This window comes from Sander vitreus, unplaced genomic scaffold, assembly GCF_031162955.1.
Source record: "Sander vitreus isolate 19-12246 unplaced genomic scaffold, sanVit1 ctg613_0, whole genome shotgun sequence".
NCBI lineage: Eukaryota > Metazoa > Chordata > Actinopteri > Perciformes > Percidae > Sander > Sander vitreus.
In genome coordinates this window covers 1-19,666 of record NW_027595705.1, presented here as the reverse complement: position 1 = coordinate 19,666, position 19,666 = coordinate 1, and the positions used below count along the sequence as shown (strand labels likewise).

Here is a 19,666-nt window from a genome sequence, read left to right as displayed (position 1 = left end):
TGCCATCTAGTGAGCTTAGAAAATAAAGACAGTGGTTTGCAAAGCTTCATTTCACCTATCGCCAGAGGGCGCTACTCCTCCTTTGCTGGAGACAGAGCTGACAAGGAAACTGTCACGGAGGATGCAACTTTTTTTTGAAGCAACATCTTTAATTAAAACTAAAATAAACAACCTCACAGTGTTCAACAATTCAAGTAGGAGTTCATGCACTTTGACCATGAATTCTTTGTTCTTGTTCTTCAAGATTGTGCCGATCTGGATAGTTTTGAAATCAAAAGATATCTACATTTTGGATCATGCAAATTTACGAGGAAGACGACAAGTCACTCAAGTCTGAGTAAAGGTAAAGTTCAAAAGAATTGAGAAATAATTACAGTAATGAAAAAAATAAACATGGAAATACATACATGTAAGAATACATATAGCAACAGGCTAAATGAATGAATAAATATGGAACAAAACAAATGAAAGAATGCTTAAAAATACAGCAGTGTTAATTACAGTACCGAAAAAAAGCGAGCAAAAAAAGCAATTCAACTTGTTGGTTCGAAGATGAATGTAGTTGAACTACCAGAGAGCTACTGCAAAATGTATAGGTGCACTACTAGTGTGATTACATGTAGTTGAGTACTCCTCAACCCCAAACTGCGTCTTCAACAGTTTTGAGAACCTCTGGGGTTCATCGTCTTTAAATAGCTTGTTTTCACTTGGTACACTCGCTTACGGCCATACCACCCTGAACACGCCCGATCTCGTCCGATCTCGGAAGCTAAGCAGGGTCGGGCCGGGTCAGTACTTGGATGGGAGACCGCCTGGGAATACCCGGTGCTGTAAGCTTTTTCTTTTCCGTCAGCAGAGGGCGCTAGTAATGGTCAAATGAAGCAAAGCAAAACACTGTCTTCATTTTCTGAGCTCACTAGATGCCACTTTCTGTTCAACAAAGGGTTGAAAACACACTGAATTGCCATTCCTTTAACCCTTTTCTTTGAACAGAGATTGCCATCTAGTGAGCTTAGAAAATAAAGACAGTGGTTTGCAAAGCTTCATTTCACCATCGCCAGAGGCGCTACTCCTCCTTTGCTGGAGACAGAGCTGACAAGGAAACTGTACGGAGGATGCAACTTTTTTTTGGAAGCAACATCTTTAATTAAAACTAAAATAAACAACCTCACAGTGTTCAACAATTCAAGTAGGAGTTCATGCACTTTGACCATGAATTCTTTGTTCTTGTTCTTCAAGATTGTGCCGATCTGGATAGTTTTGAAATCAAAGATATCTACATTTTGGATCATGCAAATTTACGGAAGACGACAAGTCACTCAAGTCTGAGTAAAGGTAAAGTTCAAAAGAATTGAGAAATAATTACAGTAATGAAAAAAAATAAACATGGAAATACATACATGTAAGAATACATATAGCAACAGGCTAAATGAATGAATAAATATGGAACAAAACAAATGAAAGAATGCTTAAAAATACAGCAGTGTTAATTACAGTACCGAAAAAAAAGAGCAAAAAAAAGCAATTCAACTTGTTGGTTCGAAGATGAATGTAGTTGAACTACCAGAGAGCTACTGCAAAATGTATAGGTGCACTACTAGTGTGATTACATGTAGTTGAGTACTCCTCAACCCCAAACTGCGTCTTCAACAGTTTTGAGAACCTCTGGGGTTCATCGTCTTTAAATAGCTTGTTTTCACTTGGTACACTCGCTTACGGCCATACCACCCTGAACACGCCCGATCTCGTCCGATCTCGGAAGCTAAGCAGGGTCGGGCGGGTCAGTACTTGGATGGGAGACCGCCTGGGAATACCCGGTGCTGTAAGCTTTTCTTTTCCGTCAGCAGAGGGCGCTAGTAATGGTCAAATGAAGCAAAGCAAAACACTGTCTTCATTTTCTGAGCTCACTAGATGCCACTTTCTGTTCAACAAAGGGTTGAAAACACACTGAATTGCCATTCCTTTAACCCTTTTCTTTGAACAGAGATTGCCATCTAGTGAGCTTAGAAAATAAAGACAGTGGTTTGCAAAGCTTCATTTCACCATCGCCAGAGGCGCTACTCCTCCTTTGCTGGAGACAGAGCTGACAAGGAAACTGTACGGAGGATGCAACTTTTTGTTTTGGAAGCAACATCTTTAATTAAAACTAAAAGAAACAACCTCACAGTGTTCAACAATTCAAGTAGGAGTTCATGCACTTTGACCATGAATTCTTTGTTCTTGTTCTTCAAGATTGTGCCAATCTGGATAGTTTTGAAATCAAAGATATCTACATTTTGGATCATGCAAATTTACGGAAGACGACAAGTCACTCAAGTCTGAGTAAAGGTAAAGTTCAAAAGAATTGAGAAATAATTACAGTAATGAAAAAATAAACATGGAAATACATACATGTAAGAATACATATAGCAACAGGCTAAATGAATGAATAAATATGGAACAAAACAAATGAAAGAATGCTTAAAAATACAGCAGTGTTAATTAAAAGTACCGAAAAAAAGAGAGCAAAAAAAGCAATTCAACTTGTTGGTTCGAAGATGAATGTAGTTGAACTACCAGAGAGCTACTGCAAAATGTATAGGTGCACTACTAGTGTGATTACATGTAGTTGAGTACTCCTCAACCCCAAACTGCGTCTTCAACAGTATTGAGAACCTCTGGGGTTCATCGTCTTTAAATAGCTTGTTTTCACTTGGTACACTCGCTTACGGCCATACCACCCTGAACACGCCCGATCTCGGAAGCTAAGCAGGGTCTGGCCGGGTCAGTACTTGGATGGGAGACGGCCTGGGAATACCCTGTGCTGTAAGCTTTTCTTTTCCGTCAGCAGAGAGCGCTAGTAATGGTCAAATGAAGCAAAGCAAAACACTGTCTTCATTTTCTGAGCTCACTAGATGCCACTTTCTGTTCAACAAAGGGTTGAAAACACACTGAATTGCCATTCCTTTAACCCTTTTCTTTGAACAGAGATTGAGTGAGCTTAGAAAATAAAGACAGTGGTTTGCTAAGCTTCATTTCACCATCGCCAGAGGGCGCTACTCCTCGTTTGCTGGAGACAGAGCTGACAAGGAAACTGTACAGAGGATGCAACTTTTTTTTTTGGAAGCAACATCTTTAATTAAAACTAAAATAAACAACCTCACAGTGTTCAACAATTCAAGTAGGAGTTCATGCACTTTGACCATGAATTCTTTGTTCTTGTTCTTCAAGATTGTGCCAATCTGGATAGTTTTGAAATCAGAGATATCTACATTTTGGATCATGCAAATTTACGGAGAAGGCGACAAGTCACTCAAGTCTGAGTAAAGGTAAAGTTCAAAGAATTGAGAAATAATTACAGTAATGAAAAAAATAAACATGGAAATACATACATGTAAGAATACATATAGCAACAGGCTAAATGAATGAATAAATATGGAACAAAACAAATGAAAGAATGCTTAAAAAATACAGCAGTGTTAATTACAGTACCGAAAAAAAGAGAGCAAAAAAAAGCAATTCAACTTGTTGGTTCGAAGATGAATGTAGTTGAACTACCAGAGAGCTACTGCAAAATGTATAGGTGCACTACTAGTGTGATTACATGTAGTTGAGTACTCCTCAACCCCCAAACTGCGTCTTCAACAGTTTGAGAACCTCTGGGGTTCATCGTCTTTAAATAGCTTGTTTTTCACTTGGTACACTCGCTTACGGCCATACCACCCTGAACACGCCCGATCTCGTCCGATCTCGGAAGCTAAGCAGGGTCGGGCCGGGTCAGTACTTGGATGGGAGACCGCCTGGGAATACCCGGTGCTGTAAGCTTTTCTTTTCCGTCAGCAGAGGGCGCTAGTAATGGTCAAATGAAGCAAAGCAAAACACTGTCTTCATTTTCTGAGCTCACTAGATGCCACTTTCTGTTCAACAAAGGGTTGAAAACACACTGGATGCCATTCCTTTAACCCTTTTCTTTGAACAGAGATTGCCATCGTGAGCTTAGAAAATAAAGACAGTGGTTTGCAAAGCTTCATTTCACCATCGCCAGAGGGCGCTACTCCTCCTTTGCTGGAGACAGAGCTGACAAGGAAACTGTACGGAGGATGCAACTTTTTTTTTTGGAAGCAACATCTTTAATTAAAACTAAAATAAACAACCTCACAGTGTTCAACAATTCAAGTAGGAGTTCATGCACTTTGACCATGAATTCTTTGTTCTTGTTCTTCAAGATTATGCCAATCTGGATAGTTTTGAAATCAGAGATATCTACATTTTGGATCATGCAAATTTGCGGAAGACGACAAGTCACTCAAGTCTGAGTAAAGGTAAAGTTCAAAGAATTGAGAAATAATTACAGTAATGAAAAAAATAAACATGGAAATACATACATGTAAGAATACATATAGCAACAGGCTAAATGAATGAATAAATATGGAACAAAACAAATGAAAGAATGCTTAAAAAATACAGCAGTGTTAATTACAGTACCGAAAAAAAGAGAGCAAAAAAAAGCAATTCAACTTGTTGGTTCGAAGATGAATGTAGTTGAACTACCAGAGAGCTACTGCAAAATGTATAGGTGCACTACTAGTGTGATTACATGTAGTTGAGTACTCCTCAACCCCAAACTGCGTCTTCAACAGTTTTGAGAACCTCTGGGGTTCATCGTCTTTAAATAGCTTGTTTTCACTTGGTACACTCGCTTACGGCCATACCACCTGAACACGCCCGATCTCGTCCGATCTCGGAAGCTAAGCAGGGGTCGGGCCGGGTCAGTACTTGGATGGGAGACCGCCTGGGAATACCCGGTGCTGTAAGCTTTTTCTTTTCCGTCAGCAGAGGGCGCTAGTAATGGTCAAATGAAGCAAAGCAAAACACTGTCTTCATTTTCTGAGCTCACTAGATGCCACTTTCTGTTCAACAAAGGGTTGAAAACACACTGAATTGCCATTCCTTTAACCCTTTTCTTTGAACAGAGATTGCCATCTAGTGAGCTTAGAAAATAAAGACAGTGGTTTGCAAGCTTCATTTCACCATCGCCAGAGGCGCTACTCCTCCTTTGCTGGAGACAGAGCTGACAAGGAAACTGTACGGAGGATGCAACTTTTTTTTTGGAAGCAACATCTTTAATTAAAACTAAAATAAACAACCTCACAGTGTTCAACAATTCAAGTAGGAGTTCATGCACTTTGACCATGAATTCTTTGTTCTTGTTCTTCAAGATTGTGCCGATCTGGATAGTTTTGAAATCAAAGATATCTACATTTTGGATCATGCAAATTTACGGAAGACGACAAGTCACTCAAGTCTGAGTAAAGGTAAAGTTCAAAAGAATTGAGAAATAATTACAGTAATGAAAAAAATAAACATGGAAATACATACATGTAAGAATACATATAGCAACAGGCTAAATGAATGAATAAATATGGAACAAAACAAATGAAAGAATGCTTAAAAAATACAGCAGTGTTAATTACAGTACCCGAAAAAAAGAGCAAAAAAAAGCAATTCAACTTGTTGGTTCGAAGATGAATGTAGTTGAACTACCAGAGAGCTACTGCAAAATGTATAGAGTGCACTACTAGTGTGATTACATGTAGTTGAGTACTCCTCAGCCCCCAAACTGCGTCTTCAACAGTTTTGAGAACCTCTGGGGTTCATCGTCTTTAAATAGCTTGTTTTCACTTGGTACACTCGCTTACGGCCATACCACCCTGAACACGCCCGATCTCGTCCGATCTCGGAAGCTAAGCAGGGTCGGGCCGGGTCAGTACTTGGATGGGAGACCGCCTGGGAATACCCGGTGCTGTAAGCTTTTCTTTTCCGTCAGCAGAGGGCGCTAGTAATGGTCAAATGAAGCAAAGCAAAACACTGTCTTCATTTTCTGAGCTCACTAGATGCCACTTTCTGTTCAACAAAGGGTTGAAAACACACTGAATTGCCATTCCTTTAACCCTTTTCTTTGAACAGGGATGCCATCTGGTGAGCTTAGAAAATAAAGACAGTGGTTTCACAAGCTTCATTTCACCATCGCCAGAGGGCGCTACTCCTCCTTTGCTGGAGACAGAGCTGACAAGGAAACTGTACGGAGGATGCAACTTTTTTTTGGAAGCAACATCTTTAATTAAAACTAAAATAAACAACCTCACAGTGTTCAACAATTCAAGTAGGAGTTCATGCACTTTGACCATGAATTCTTTGTTCTTGTTCTTCAAGATTGTGCCGATCTGGATAGTTTTGAAATCAAAGATATCTACATTTTTGGATCATGCAAATTTACGGAAGGCGACAAGTCACTCAAGTCTGAGTAAAGGTAAAGTTCAAAAAGAATTGAGAAATAATTACAGTAATGAAAAAAATAAACATGGAAATACATACATGTAAGAATACATATAGCAACAGGCTAAATGAATGAATAAATATGGAACAAAACAAATGAAAGAATGCTTAAAAAATACAGCAGTGTTAATTACAGTACCGAAAAAAAGAGAGCAAAAAAAGCAATTCAACTTGTTGGTTCGAAGATGAATGTAGTTGAACTACCAGAGAGCTACTGCAAAATGTATAGGTGCACTACTAGTGTGATTACATGTAGTTGAGTACTCCTCAACCCCAAACTGCGTCTTCAACAGTTTTGAGAACCTCTGGGGTTCATCGTCTTTAAATAGCTTGTTTTCACTTGGTACACTCGCTTACGGCCATACCACCCTGAACACGCCCGATCTCGTCCGATCTCGGAAGCTAAGCAGGAGTCGGGCCGGGTCAGTACTTGGATGGGAGACCGCCTGGGAATACCCGGTGCTGTAAGCTTTTTCTTTTCCGTCAGCAGAGAGCGCTAGTAATGGTCAAATGAAGCAAAAGCAAAACACTGTCTTCATTTTCTGAGCTCACTAGATGCCACTTTCTGTTCAACAAAGGGTTGAAAACACACTGAATTGCCATTCCTTTAACCCTTTTCTTTGAACATAGATTGAGTGAGCTTAGAAAATAAAGACAGTGGTTTGCAAGCTTCATTTCACCATCGCCAGAGGCGCTACTCCTCCTTTGCTGGAGACAGAGCTGACAAGGAAACTGTACGGAGGATGCAACTTTTTTTTGGAAGCAACATCTTTAATTAAAACTAAAATAAACAACCTCACAGTGTTCAACAATTCAAGTAGGAGTTCATGCACTTTGACCATGAATTCTTTGTTCTTGTTCTTCAAGATTGTGCCGATCTGGATAGTTTTGAAATCAAAGATATCTACATTTTGGATCATGCAAATTCTACGGAAGACGACAAGTCACTCAAGTCTGAGTAAAGGTAAAGTTCAAAGAATTGAGAAATAATTACAGTAATGAAAAAAATAAACATGGAAATACATACATGTAAGAATACATATAGCAACAGGCTAAATGAATGAATAAATATGGAACAAAACAAATGAAAGAATGCTTAAAAAATACAGCAGTGTTAATTACAGTACCGAAAAAAAGAGCAAAAAAAGCAATTCAACTTGTTGGTTCGAAGATGAATGTAGTTGAACTACCAGAGAGCTACTGCAAAATGTATAGGTGCACTACTAGTGTGATTACATGTAGTTGAGTACTCCTCAACCCCAAACTGCGTCTTCAACAGTTTTGAGAACCTCTGGGGTTCATCGTCTTTAAATAGCTTGTTTTTCACTTGGTACACTCAGCTTACGGCCATACCACCCTGAACACGCCCGATCTCGTCCGATCTCGGAAGCTAAGCAGGGTCGGGCGGGTCAGTACTTGGATGGGAGACCGCCTGGGAATACCCGGTGCTGTAAGCTTTTCTTTTCCGTCAGCAGAGGGCGCTAGTAATGGTCAAATGAAGCAAAGCAAAACACTGTCTTCATTTTCTGAGCTCACTAGATGCCACTTTCTGTTCAACAAAGGGTTGAAAACACACTGGATTGCCATTCCTTTAACCCTTTTCTTTGAACAGAGATTGCCATCTAGTGAGCTTAGAAAATAAAGACAGTGGTTTTGCAAAGCTTCATTTCACCATCGCCAGAGGCGCTACTCCTCCTTTGCTGGAGACAGAGCTGACAAGGAAACTGTACGGAGGATGCAACTTTTTTTTGGAAGCAACATCTTTAATTAAAAACTAAAATAAACAACCTCACAGTGTTCAACAATTCAAGTAGGAGTTCATGCACTTTGACCATGAATTCTTTGTTCTTGTTCTTCAAGATTGTGCCGATCTGGATAGTTTTGAAATCAAAGATATCTACATTTTGGATCATGCAAATTTACGGAAGACGACAAGTCACTCAAGTCTGAGTAAAGGTAAAGTTCAAAAGAATTGAGAAATAATTACAGTAATGAAAAAAATAAACATGGAAATACATACATGTAAGAATACATATAGCAACAGGCTAAATGAATGAATAAATATGGAACAAAACAAATGAAAGAATGCTTAAAAAATACAGCAGTGTTAATTACAGTACCGAAAAAAAGAGAGCAAAAAAAAGCAATTCAACTTGTTGGTTCGAAGATGAATGTAGTTGAACTACCAGAGAGCTACTGCAAAATGTATAGGTGCACTACTAGTGTGATTACATGTAGTTGAGTACTCCTCAACCCCCAAACTGCGTCTTCAACAGTTTTGAGAACCTCTGGGGTTCATCGTCTTTAAATAGCTTGTTTTCACTTGGTACACTCGCTTACGGCCATACCACCCTGAACACGCCCGATCTCGTCCGATCTCGGAAGCTAAGCAGGGTCGGGCCGGGTCAGTACTTGGATGGGAGACCGCCTGGGAATACCCGGTGCTGTAAGCTTTTCTTTTCCGTCAGCAGAGGGCGCTAGTAATGGTCAAATGAAGCAAAGCAAAACACTGTCTTCATTTTCTGAGCTCACTAGATGCCACTTTCTGTTCAACAAAGGGTTGAAAACACACTGAATTGCCATTCCTTTAACCCTTTTCTTTGAACAGAGATTGCCATCTAGTGAGCTTAGAAAATAAAGACAGTGGTTTGCAAAGCTTCATTTCACCATCGCCAGAGGCGCTACTCCTCCTTTGCTGGAGACAGAGCTGACAAGGAAACTGTACGGAGGATGCAACTTTTTTTTGGAAGCAACATCTTTAATTAAAACTAAAATAAACAACCTCACAGTGTTCAACAATTCAAGTAGGAGTTCATGCACTTTGACCATGAATTCTTTGTTCTTGTTCTTCAAGATTGTGCCGATCTGGATAGTTTTGAAATCAAAGATATCTACATTTTGGATCATGCAAATTTACGGAAGACGACAAGTCACTCAAGTCTGAGTAAAGGTAAAGTTCAAAAGAATTGAGAAATAATTACAGTAATGAAAAAAATAAACATGGAAATACATACATGTAAGAATACATATAGCAACAGGCTAAATGAATGAATAAATATGGAACAAAACAAATGAAAGAATGCTTAAAAAATACAGCAGTGTTAATTACAGTACCGAAAAAAAGAGAGCAAAAAAAAGCAATTCAACTTGTTGGTTCGAAGATGAATGTAGTTGAACTACCAGAGAGCTACTGCAAAATGTATAGGTGCACTACTAGTGTGATTACATGTAGTTGAGTACTCCTCAACCCCCAAACTGCGTCTTCAACAGTTTTGAGAACCTCTGGGGTTCATCGTCTTTAAATAGCTTGTTTTCACTTGGTACACTCAAACTACGGCCATACCACCTGAACACGCCCGATCTCGTCCGATCTCGGAAGCTAAGCAGGGTCGGGCCGGGTCAGTACTGGATGGGAGACCGCCTGGGAATACCCGGTGCTGTAAGCTTTTCTTTTCCGTCAGCAGAGGCGCTAGTAATGGTCAAATGAAGCAAAAGCAAAACACTGTCTTCATTTTCTGAGGCTCACTAGATGCCACTTTCTGTTCAACAAAGGGTTGAAAACACACTGAATTGCCATTCCTTTAACCCTTTTCTTTGAACAGAGATTGCCATCAGTGAGCTTAGAAAATAAAGACAGTGGTTTGCAAAGCTTCATTCACCATCGCCAGAAGGCGCTACTCCTCCTTTGCTGGAGACAGAGCTGACAAAGGAAACTGTACGGAGGATGCAACTTTTTTTTTGGAAGCAACATCTTTAATTAAAACTAAAACAAACAACCTCACAGTGTTCAACAATTCAAGTAGGAGTTCATGCACTTTGACCATGAATTCAATGTTCTTGTTCTTCAAGATTGTGCCGATCTGGATAGTTTTGAAATCAGAGATATCTACATTTTGGATCATGCAGAATTTGCGGAAGACGACAAGTCACTCAAGTCTGAGTAAAGGTAAAGTTCAAAAGAATTGAGAAATAATTACAGTAATGAAAAAAATAAACATGGAAATACATACATGTAAGAATACATATAGCAACAGGCTAAATGAATGAATAAATATGGAACAAAACAAATGAAAGAATGCTTAAAAATACAGCAGTGTTAATTACAGTACCGAAAAAAAGAGAGCAAAAAAAAGCAATTCAACTTGTTGGTTCGAGAAGATGAATGTAGTTGAACTACCAGAGAGCTACTGCAAAAATGTATAGGTGCACTACTAGTGTGATTACATGTAGTTGAGTACTCCTCAACCCCAAACTGCGTCTTCAACAGTTTTGAGAACCTCTGGGGTTCATCGTCTTTAAATAGCTTGTTTTTCACTTGGTACACTCGCTTACGGCCATACCACCCTGAACACGCCCGATCGTCCGATCTCGGAAGCTAAGCAGGAGTCGGGCAGGGTCAGTACTGGATGGGAGACCGCCTGGGAATACCCGGTGCTGTAAGCTTTTCTTTTCCGTCAGCAGAGAGCGCTAGTAATGGTCAAATGAAGCAAAAGCAAAACACTGTCTTCATTTTCTGAGCTCACTAGATGCCACTTTCTGTTCAACAAAGGGTTGAAAACACACTGAATTGCCATTCCTTTAACCCTTTTCTTTGAACATAGATTGAGTGAGCTTAGAAAATAAAGACAGTGGTTTGCAAAGCTTCATTTCACCATCGCCAGAGGCGCTACTCCTCCTTTGCTGGAGACAGAGCTGACAAGGAAAGCTGTACAGGAGGATGCAACTTTTTTTTGGAAGCAACATCTTTAATTAAAACTAAAATAAACAACCTCACAGTGTTCAACAATTCAAGTAGGAGTTCATGCACTTTGACCATGAATTCTTTGTTCTTGTTCTTCAAGATTGTGCCGATCTGGATAGTTTTGAAATCAAAGATATCTACATTTTGGATCATGCAAATTTACGGAAGACGACAAGTCACTCAAGTCTGAGTAAAGGTAAAGTTCAAAGAATTGAGAAATAATTACAGTAATGAAAAAAATAAACATGGAAATACATACATGTAAGAATACATATAGCAACAGGCTAAATGAATGAATAAATATGGAACAAAACAAATGAAAGAATGCTTAAAAAATACAGCAGTGTTAATTACAGTACCCGAAAAAAGAGAGCAAAAAAAGCAATTCAACTTGTTGGTTCGAAGATGAATGTAGTTGAACTACCAGAGAGCTACTGCAAAATGTATGGGTGCACTACTAGTGTGATTACATGTAGTTGAGTACTCCTCAACCCCAAACTGCGTCTTCAACAGTTTTGAGAACCTCTGGGGTTCATCGTCTTTAAATAGCTTGTTTTCACTTGGTACACTCAGCTTACGGCCATACCACCCTGAACACGCCCGATCTCGTCCGATCTCGGAAGCTAAGCAGGGTCGGGCAGGGTCAGTACTTGGATGGGAGACCGCCTAGGGAATACCGGTGCTGTAAGCTTTTTCTTTTCCGTCAGCAGAGAGCGCTAGTAATGGTCAAATGAAGCAAAGCAAAACACTGTCTTCATTTTCTGAGCTCACTAGATGCCACTTTCTGTTCAACAAAGGGTTGAAAACACACTGAATTGCCATTCCTTTAACCCTTTTCTTTGAACAGAGATTGCCATCTAGTGAGCTTAGAAAATAAAGACAGTGGTTTGCAAAGCTTCATTTCACCATCGCCAGAGAGCGCTACTCCTCCTTTGCTGGAGACAGAGCTGACAAGGAAACTGTACGGAGGATGCAACTTTTTTTTGGAAGCAACATCTTTAATTAAAACTAAAATAAACAACCTCACAGTGTTCAACAATTCAAGTAGGAGTTCATGCACTTTGACCATGAATTCTTTGTTCTTGTTCTTCAAGATTGTGCCGATCTGGATAGTTTTGAAATCAAAGATATCTACATTTTGGATCATGCAAATTCTGCGGAAGGCGACAAGTCACTCAAGTCTGAGTAAAGGTAAAGTTCAAAAAGAATTGAGAAATAGTACAGTAATGAAAAAAATAAACATGGAAATACATACATGTAAGAATACATATAGCAACAGGCTAAATGAATGAATAAATATGGAACAAAACAAATGAAAGAATGCTTAAAAATACAGCAGTGTTAATTACAGTACCGAAAAAAGAGAGCAAAAAAAAGCAATTCAACTTGTTGGTTCGAAGATGAATGTAGTTGAACTACCAGAGAGCTACTGCAAAATGTATAGGTGCACTACTAGTGTGATTACATGTAGTTGAGTACTCCTCAACCCCAAACTGCGTCTTCAACAGTTTTGAGAACCTCTGGGGTTCATCGTCTTTAAATAGCTTGTTTTTCACTTGGTACACTCGCTTACGGCCATACCACCCTGAACACGCCCGATCTCGTCCGATCTCGGAAGCTAAGCAGGGTCGGGCCGGGTCAGTACTTGGATGGGAGACCGCCTGGGAATACCCGGTGCTGTAAGCTTTTCTTTTCCGTCAGCAGAGGGCGCTAGTAATGGTCAAATGAAGCAAAGCAAAACACTGTCTTCATTTTCTGAGCTCACTAGATGCCACTTTCTGTTCAACAAGGGTTGAAAACACACTGAATTGCCATTCCTTTAACCCTTTTCTTTGAACAGAGATTGCCATCTAGTGAGCTTAGAAAATAAAGACAGTGGTTTGCAAAGCTTCATTCTACCATCGCCAGAGGCGCTACTCCTCCTTTGCGCTGGAGACAGAGCTGACAAGGAAACTGTGCGGAGGATGCAACTGGAAGCAACATCTTTAATTAAAACTAAAACAAACAACCTCACAGTGTTCAACAATTCAAGTAGGAGTTCATGCACTTTGACCATGAATTGAATATTCTTGTTCTTCAAGATTATGCCAATCTGGATAGTTTGAAATCAGAGATATCTACATTTTGGATCATGCAAATTTGCGGAAGACGACAAGTCACTCAAGTCTGAGTAAAGGTAAAGTTCAAAAAGAATTGAGAAATAATTACAGTAATGAAAAAATAAACATGGAAATACATACATGTAAGAATACATATAGCAACAGGCTAAATGAATGAATAAATATGGAACAAAACAAATGAAAGAATGCTTAAAAAATACAGCAGTGTTAATTACAGTACCCCGAGAAAAAGAGAGCAAAAAAAGCAATTCAACTTGTTGGTTCAGAAGATGAATGTAGTTGAACTACCCAGAAAGCTACTGCAAAATGTATAGGTGCACTACTAGTGTGATTACATGTAGTTGAGTACTCCTCAACCCCAAACTACGTCTTCAACAGTTTTGAGAACCTCTGGGGTTCATCGTCTTTAAATAGCTTGTTTTCACTTGGTACACTCGCTTACGGCCATACCACCCTGAGTACGCCCGATCTCGTCCGATCTCGGAAGCTAAGCAGCGAGTCGGGCCGGGTCAGTACTTGGATGGGAGACCGCCTGGGAATACCCGGTGCTGTAAGCTTTCTCTTTCCGTCAGCAAGAGGGCGCTAGCCAATGGTCAAATGAAGCAAAAGACCAAAACACACTGTCTTCATTTTCTGGGGCTCACTAAGATGCCACTTTCTGTTCAACAAAGGGTTGAAAAACACACTGAATTGCCCATTCCTTTAACCCTTTTCTTTGAACAGAGATTGAGTGAGCTTAGAAAATAAAGACAGTGGTTTTGCAAAGCTTCATTTCACCATCGCCAGAGGCGCTACTCCTCCTTTGCTGGGAACCAGAGCTGACAGGGGCTGTATGCGGAGGATGCAACTGGAAGCAACATCTTTAATTAAAACTAAAATAAACAACCTCATCAGTCATTCTAACAGACAATTCAAGTGGGAGTTCCATGCACTTTGACCATGAATTCTTTGTTCTTGTTCTTCGAGATTGTGCCGATCTGGATAGTTTGAAGTCAAAGATATCCACATTTTGGATCATGCAAATTCTGACGGAAGACGATGCAAGTCACTCAAGTCTGAGTAAAGGTAAAGTTCAAAAAGAAATTGAGAAATAATTACAGTAATGAAAAAATAAACATGGAAATACATACGTGTAAGAATACATATAGCAACAGGCTAAATGAATGAATAAATATGGAACAAAACAAATGAAAGAATGGCTTATACAGCAGTGTTAATTACAGTACCGAAAAAAGAGAGCAAAAAAAGCAATTCAACATGTTGGTTAGAAGATGAATGTAGTTGAACTACCACAGAGAGCTACTGCAAAATGTATGGAGTGCACTACTGGTGTGATTACATGTAGTTGGTACTCCTCAGCAAAGCTGCGTCTTCGGCGGTTTTGAGAACCTCTGGGGTTCATCGTCTTTAAATAGCTTGTTTTCACTTGGTACACACTCGGCCTGGCGTACCACCCTGAACACGCCCGATCTCGTCCGGTCTCTGGAAGCTAAGCACGGGTCGGGCCGGGTCAGTACTTTGGATGAGGAGACCGCCTGGGAATACCCGGTGCTGTAAGCTTTTTCTTTTCCGTCAGCAGAGGGGCGCTAGTAATGGTCAAATGAAGCAAAGCAAAAACACTGTCTTCATTTTCTGGAAGAGCTCACCTAGATGCCACTTTCATGTTCAACATCAGGGTTGAAAACACACTGTGAGTGCCATTCCTTTAACCACTTTTCTTTGAACGGAGATTGAGTCAAAGCTTCCAGAAAATAAAGACAGTGGTTTGCAAAGCTTCATTTCACCATCGCCAGAGGCGCTCTCCTCCTTTGCTGGAGACAGAGCTGACAAGGAAAGCTGTCTGACGGAGGATGCAACTGGAAGCAACATCTTTAATTAAAAACTAAAATAAACAACCTCACAGTGTTCAACAATTCAAGTAGGGAGTTCATGCACTTTGACCATGAATTCTTTTGTTCTTGTTCTTCAAGATTGTGCCAATCTGGATAGTTTTGAAATCAAAGATATCTACATTTTGGATCATGCAAATTACGAGGAGGAGCGACAAGTCACTCAAGTCTGAGTAAGGTAAAGTTCAAAGAATTGAGAAATAGTACGGTAATGAAAAAATAAACATGGAAATACATACATGTAAGAATACATATAGCAGCAGGCTAAATGAATGAATAAATATGGAACAAAACAAATGAAGAGATGCTTAAAGCATACAGCAGTGTTAATTACAGTACCGCGAAAAAAAGAGAGCAAAAAGCAGATTCAACTTGTTGGTTCGAAGATGAATGTAGTTGAACTACCAGAGAGACTACTGCAAAGATGTATGGGTGCACTACTAGATTGTGATTACATGTAGTTGGTCTCTCAGCGAGCTGCGTCTTCAACAGTATTTGAAAGAACCTCTGGGGTTCCATCGATCTTTAAATAGCTTGTTTTCACTTGGTACACTCGCTGCACGGCCCATACCACCCTGAACACGCTGATCTCGTCCGAGGCTCGGAGTAGCAGGATCGAGGCGCGGTCAGTACTTGGATGGGGAGACCGCCTGGGAATACCCGGTGCTGTAAGCTTTTCTTTTCCGTCAAACATGAGGAGCGCTAGTAATGGTCAAAATGAAGCAAAGCAAAAACACTGTCTTCATTTTCTGGGCTCACTAGATGCCACTCTGTTCAACAAAGGGTTGAAAAACACTGAGTGCCATTCCCTATGACCCTTTTCTTTGAACAGAGAGTGCCCAGTCGAGTGAGCTTAGAAAATAAAGACAGTGGTTTGCTAAAAACTCGACCACTGCATCGCCAGAGATCTCTCTCCTCCTTTGCTGGAGACCGAGCTGGCAAAGGAAACTGTACGGAGGATGCAACTGGAAGCTAACATCTTTAATTAAAACTAAAACAAACAACCTCTGACATGAATTCCAACAATTCAGAGTATGAGTTCTGCTGCACTTTTGACCATGAATTGAATATTCTTGCATTTCTTCAAGATTATGCCAATCTGGATAGTTTTGAAATCAGAGATATCTACATTTTGGATCATGCAAATTTCTGCGAAAGCGACAAAGTCCTCAAGTCTGAGTAAAGGTAAAGTTCAAAGAATTGAGAAATAATTACAGTAATGAAAAATAAACATGGAAATACATACATGTAAGAATACATATAGCAACAGGCTAAATGAATGAATAAATATGGAACAAAACAAATGAAAGATGCTTAAAAATACAGCAGTGTTAATTACAGTACCGAAAAAAGAGAGCAAAAAAGCAATTCAACTTGTTGGTTCGAAGATAAATGTAGTTGAACTACCAGAGAGCTACTGCAAAATGTATAGGTGCACTACTAGTGTGATTACATGTAGTTGAGTACTCCTCAACCCCAAACTGCGTCTTCAACAGTTTTGAGAACCTCTGGGGTTCATCGTCTTTAAATAGCTTGTTTTCACTTGGTACGCTCGCTTACGGCCATACCACCCTGAACACGCGTCGATCTCGGGAGCTAAGCAGGGTCGGGCCGGGTCAGTACTTGGATGGGAGACCGCCTAGGGAATACCCGGTGCTGTAGCTTTGTCTTTCCGTCAGCAGAGGGCGCTAGTAATGGTCAAATGAAGCAAAGCAAAACACTGTCTTCATTTTCTGAGCTCACTAGATGCCACTTTCTGTTCAACAAAGGGTTGAAAAACACTGAATTGCCATTCCTTTAACCCTTTTCTTTGAACAGAGATTGCCATCTAGTGAGCTTAGAAAATAAAGACAGTGGTTCTCAAGCTCATTCACCATCGCCAGAGGGCGCTACTCCTCCTTTGCTGGAGACAGAGCTGACAAGGGAAACTGTACGGAGGATGCAACTTTTTTGGAAGCAACATCTTTAGTAAAACTAAAATAAACAACCTCACAGTGTTCAACAATTCAAGTAGGAGTTCATGCACTTTGACCATGAATTGCATTTGTTCTTGTTCTTCAAGATTGTGCCGATCTGGATAGTTTTGAAATCAAAGATATCTACATTTTGGATCATGCAAATTTACGGAAGACGACAAGTCACTCAAGTCTGAGTAAAGGTAAAGTTCAAAGAATTGAGAAATAATTACAGTAATGAAAAAAATAAACATGGAAATACATACATGTAAGAATACATATAGCAACAGGCTAAATGAATGAATAAATATGGAACAAAACAAATGAAAGAATGCTTAAAAAATACAGCAGTGTTAATTACAGTACCGAAAAAAAGAGCAAAAAAAGCAATTCAACTTGTTGGTTCGAAGATGAATGTAGTTGAACTACCAGAGAGCTACTGCAAAATGTATAGAGTGCACTACTAGTGTGATTACATGTAGTTGAGTACTCCTCAACCCCAAACTGCGTCTTCAACAGTTTTGAGAACCTCTGGGGTTCATCGTCTTTAAATAGCTTGTTTTCACTTGGTACACTCGCTTACGGCCATACCACCCTGAACACGCCCGATCTCGTCCGATCTCGGAAGCTAAGCAGGGTCGGGCCGAGGTCAGTACTTGGATGGGAGACCGCCTGGGAATACCCGGTGCTGTAAGCTTTTCTTTTCCGTCAGCAGAGGGCGCTAGTAATGGTCAAATGAAGCAAAAGCAAAACACTGTCTTCATTTTCTGAGCTCACTAGATGCCACTTTCTGTTCAACAAAGGGTTGAAAAACACACTGAATTGCCATTCCTTTAACCCTTTTCTTTGAACAGAGATTGCCATCTAGTGAGCTTAGAAAAATAAAGACAGTGGTTTACAAGCTTCATTTCACCATCGCCAGAGGGCGCTACTCCTCCTTTGCTGGAGACAGAGCTGACAAGGAAACTGTACGGAGGATGCAACTTTTTTTTGGAAGCAACATCTTTAATTAAAACTAAAATAAACAACCTCACAGTGTTCAACAATTCAAGTAGGAGTTCATGCACTTTGACCATGAATTGAATATTCTTGTTCTTCAAGATTATGCCAATCTGGATAGTTTTGAAATCAGAGATATCTACATTTTGGATCATGCAAATTTGCGGAAGACGACAAGTCACTCAAGTCTGAGTAAAGGTAAAGTTCAAAAGAATTGAGAAATAATTACAGTAATGAAAAAAATAAACATGGAAATACATACATGTAAGAATACATATAGCAACAGGCTAAATGAATGAATAAATATGGAACAAAACAAATGAAAGAATGCTTAAAAAATACAGCAGTGTTAATTACAGTACCGAAAAAAAAGAGCAAAAAAAGCAATTCAACTTGTTGGTTCGAAGATGAATGTAGTTGAACTACCAGAGAGCTACTGCAAAATGTATAGGTGCACTACTAGTGTGATTACATGTAGTTGAGTACTCCTCAACCCCAAACTGCGTCTTCAACAGTTTTGAGAACCTCTGGGGTTCATCGTCTTTAAATAGCTTGTTTTCACTTGGTACACTCAGCTTACGGCCATACCACCCTGAACACGCCCGATCTCGTCCGATCTCGGAAGCTAAGCAGGGTCGGGCCGGGTCAGTACTTGGATGGGAGACCGCCTGGGAATACCCGGTGCTGTAAGCTTTTCTTTTCCGTCAGCAGAGGGCGCTAGTAATGGTCAAATGAAGCAAAGCAAAACACTGTCTTCATTTTCTGAGCTCACTAGATGCCACTTTCTGTTCAACAAAGGGTTGAAAACACACTGAATTGCCATTCCTTTAACCCTTTTCTTTGAACAGAGATTGCCATCTAGTGAGCTTAGAAAATAAAGACAGTGGTTTGCAAGCTTCATTTCACCATCGCCAGAGGCGCTACTCCTCCTTTGCTGGAGACAGAGCTGACAAGGAAACTGTACGGAGGATGCAACTTTTTTTTGGAAGCAACATCTTTAATTAAAACTAAAATAAACAACCTCACAGTGTTCAACAATTCAAGTAGGAGTTCATGCACTTTGACCATGAATTCTTTGTTCTTGTTCTTCAAGATTGTGCCGATCTGGATAGTTTTGAAATCAAAGATATCTACATTTTGGATCATGCAAATTTGCGGAAGACGACAAGTCACTCAAGTCTGAGTAAAGGTAAAGTTCAAAAGAATTGAGAAATAATTACAGTAATGAAAAAAAATAAACATGGAAATACATACATGTAAGAATACATATAGCAACAGGCTAAATGAATGAATAAATATGGAACAAAACAAATGAAAGAATGCTTAAAAAATACAGCAGTGTTAATTACAGTACCGAAAAAAAGAGAGCAAAAAAAAGCAATTCAACTTGTTGGTTCGAAGATGAATGTAGTTGAACTACCAGAGAGCTACTGCAAAAATGTATAGGGTGCACTACTAGTGTGATTACATGTAGTTGAGTACTCCTCAACCCCCAAACTGCGTCTTCAACAGTTTTGAGAACCTCTGGGGTTCATCGTCTTTAAATAGCTTGTTTTCACTTGGTACACTCGCTACGGCCATACCACCCTGAACACGCCCGATCTCGTCCGATCTCGGAAGCTAAGCAGGGTCGGGCCGGGTCAGTAC

General features: G+C 39.9%; 13 non-coding genes and 3 pseudogenes across 13 annotated transcripts; all 16 read left to right on the top strand.

The window, feature by feature from the left end:
• The first annotated feature begins 718 nt into the window (after positions 1-718).
• Positions 719-837, top strand: LOC144514552 (5S ribosomal RNA). The gene has a single exon (XR_013501459.1). It is a non-coding gene; the product is annotated as a 5S ribosomal RNA (ribosomal RNA).
• An 874-nt stretch (positions 838-1,711) lies between these two features.
• LOC144514555 (5S ribosomal RNA) lies at positions 1,712-1,829 on the top strand. Its single transcript, XR_013501462.1, has one exon. It is a non-coding gene; the product is annotated as a 5S ribosomal RNA (ribosomal RNA).
• Positions 1,830-2,703: 874 nt separating this feature from the next.
• LOC144514564 (5S ribosomal RNA) lies at positions 2,704-2,812 on the top strand (annotated as a pseudogene).
• Positions 2,813-3,685: 873 nt separating this feature from the next.
• Positions 3,686-3,804, top strand: LOC144514567 (5S ribosomal RNA). The gene has a single exon (XR_013501470.1). It is a non-coding gene; the product is annotated as a 5S ribosomal RNA (ribosomal RNA).
• An 873-nt stretch (positions 3,805-4,677) lies between these two features.
• Positions 4,678-4,796, top strand: LOC144514557 (5S ribosomal RNA). Its single transcript, XR_013501464.1, has one exon. It is a non-coding gene; the product is annotated as a 5S ribosomal RNA (ribosomal RNA).
• An 876-nt stretch (positions 4,797-5,672) lies between these two features.
• Positions 5,673-5,791, top strand: LOC144514566 (5S ribosomal RNA). Its single transcript, XR_013501469.1, has one exon. It is a non-coding gene; the product is annotated as a 5S ribosomal RNA (ribosomal RNA).
• An 875-nt stretch (positions 5,792-6,666) lies between these two features.
• Positions 6,667-6,786, top strand: LOC144514556 (5S ribosomal RNA). Its single transcript, XR_013501463.1, has one exon. It is a non-coding gene; the product is annotated as a 5S ribosomal RNA (ribosomal RNA).
• An 868-nt stretch (positions 6,787-7,654) lies between these two features.
• On the top strand, positions 7,655-7,772 carry LOC144514554 (5S ribosomal RNA). Its single transcript, XR_013501461.1, has one exon. It is a non-coding gene; the product is annotated as a 5S ribosomal RNA (ribosomal RNA).
• An 877-nt stretch (positions 7,773-8,649) lies between these two features.
• Positions 8,650-8,768, top strand: LOC144514565 (5S ribosomal RNA). The gene has a single exon (XR_013501468.1). It is a non-coding gene; the product is annotated as a 5S ribosomal RNA (ribosomal RNA).
• An 876-nt stretch (positions 8,769-9,644) lies between these two features.
• On the top strand, positions 9,645-9,761 carry LOC144514560 (5S ribosomal RNA; annotated as a pseudogene).
• Positions 9,762-10,641: 880 nt separating this feature from the next.
• LOC144514562 (5S ribosomal RNA) lies at positions 10,642-10,758 on the top strand (annotated as a pseudogene).
• Positions 10,759-11,628: 870 nt separating this feature from the next.
• On the top strand, positions 11,629-11,747 carry LOC144514558 (5S ribosomal RNA). Its single transcript, XR_013501465.1, has one exon. It is a non-coding gene; the product is annotated as a 5S ribosomal RNA (ribosomal RNA).
• Positions 11,748-12,623: 876 nt separating this feature from the next.
• LOC144514563 (5S ribosomal RNA) lies at positions 12,624-12,742 on the top strand. Its single transcript, XR_013501467.1, has one exon. It is a non-coding gene; the product is annotated as a 5S ribosomal RNA (ribosomal RNA).
• An 870-nt stretch (positions 12,743-13,612) lies between these two features.
• LOC144514559 (5S ribosomal RNA) lies at positions 13,613-13,733 on the top strand. The gene has a single exon (XR_013501466.1). It is a non-coding gene; the product is annotated as a 5S ribosomal RNA (ribosomal RNA).
• A 3,864-nt stretch (positions 13,734-17,597) lies between these two features.
• LOC144514553 (5S ribosomal RNA) lies at positions 17,598-17,717 on the top strand. The gene has a single exon (XR_013501460.1). It is a non-coding gene; the product is annotated as a 5S ribosomal RNA (ribosomal RNA).
• An 876-nt stretch (positions 17,718-18,593) lies between these two features.
• Positions 18,594-18,712, top strand: LOC144514551 (5S ribosomal RNA). Its single transcript, XR_013501458.1, has one exon. It is a non-coding gene; the product is annotated as a 5S ribosomal RNA (ribosomal RNA).
• Positions 18,713-19,666: the final 954 nt, after the last annotated feature.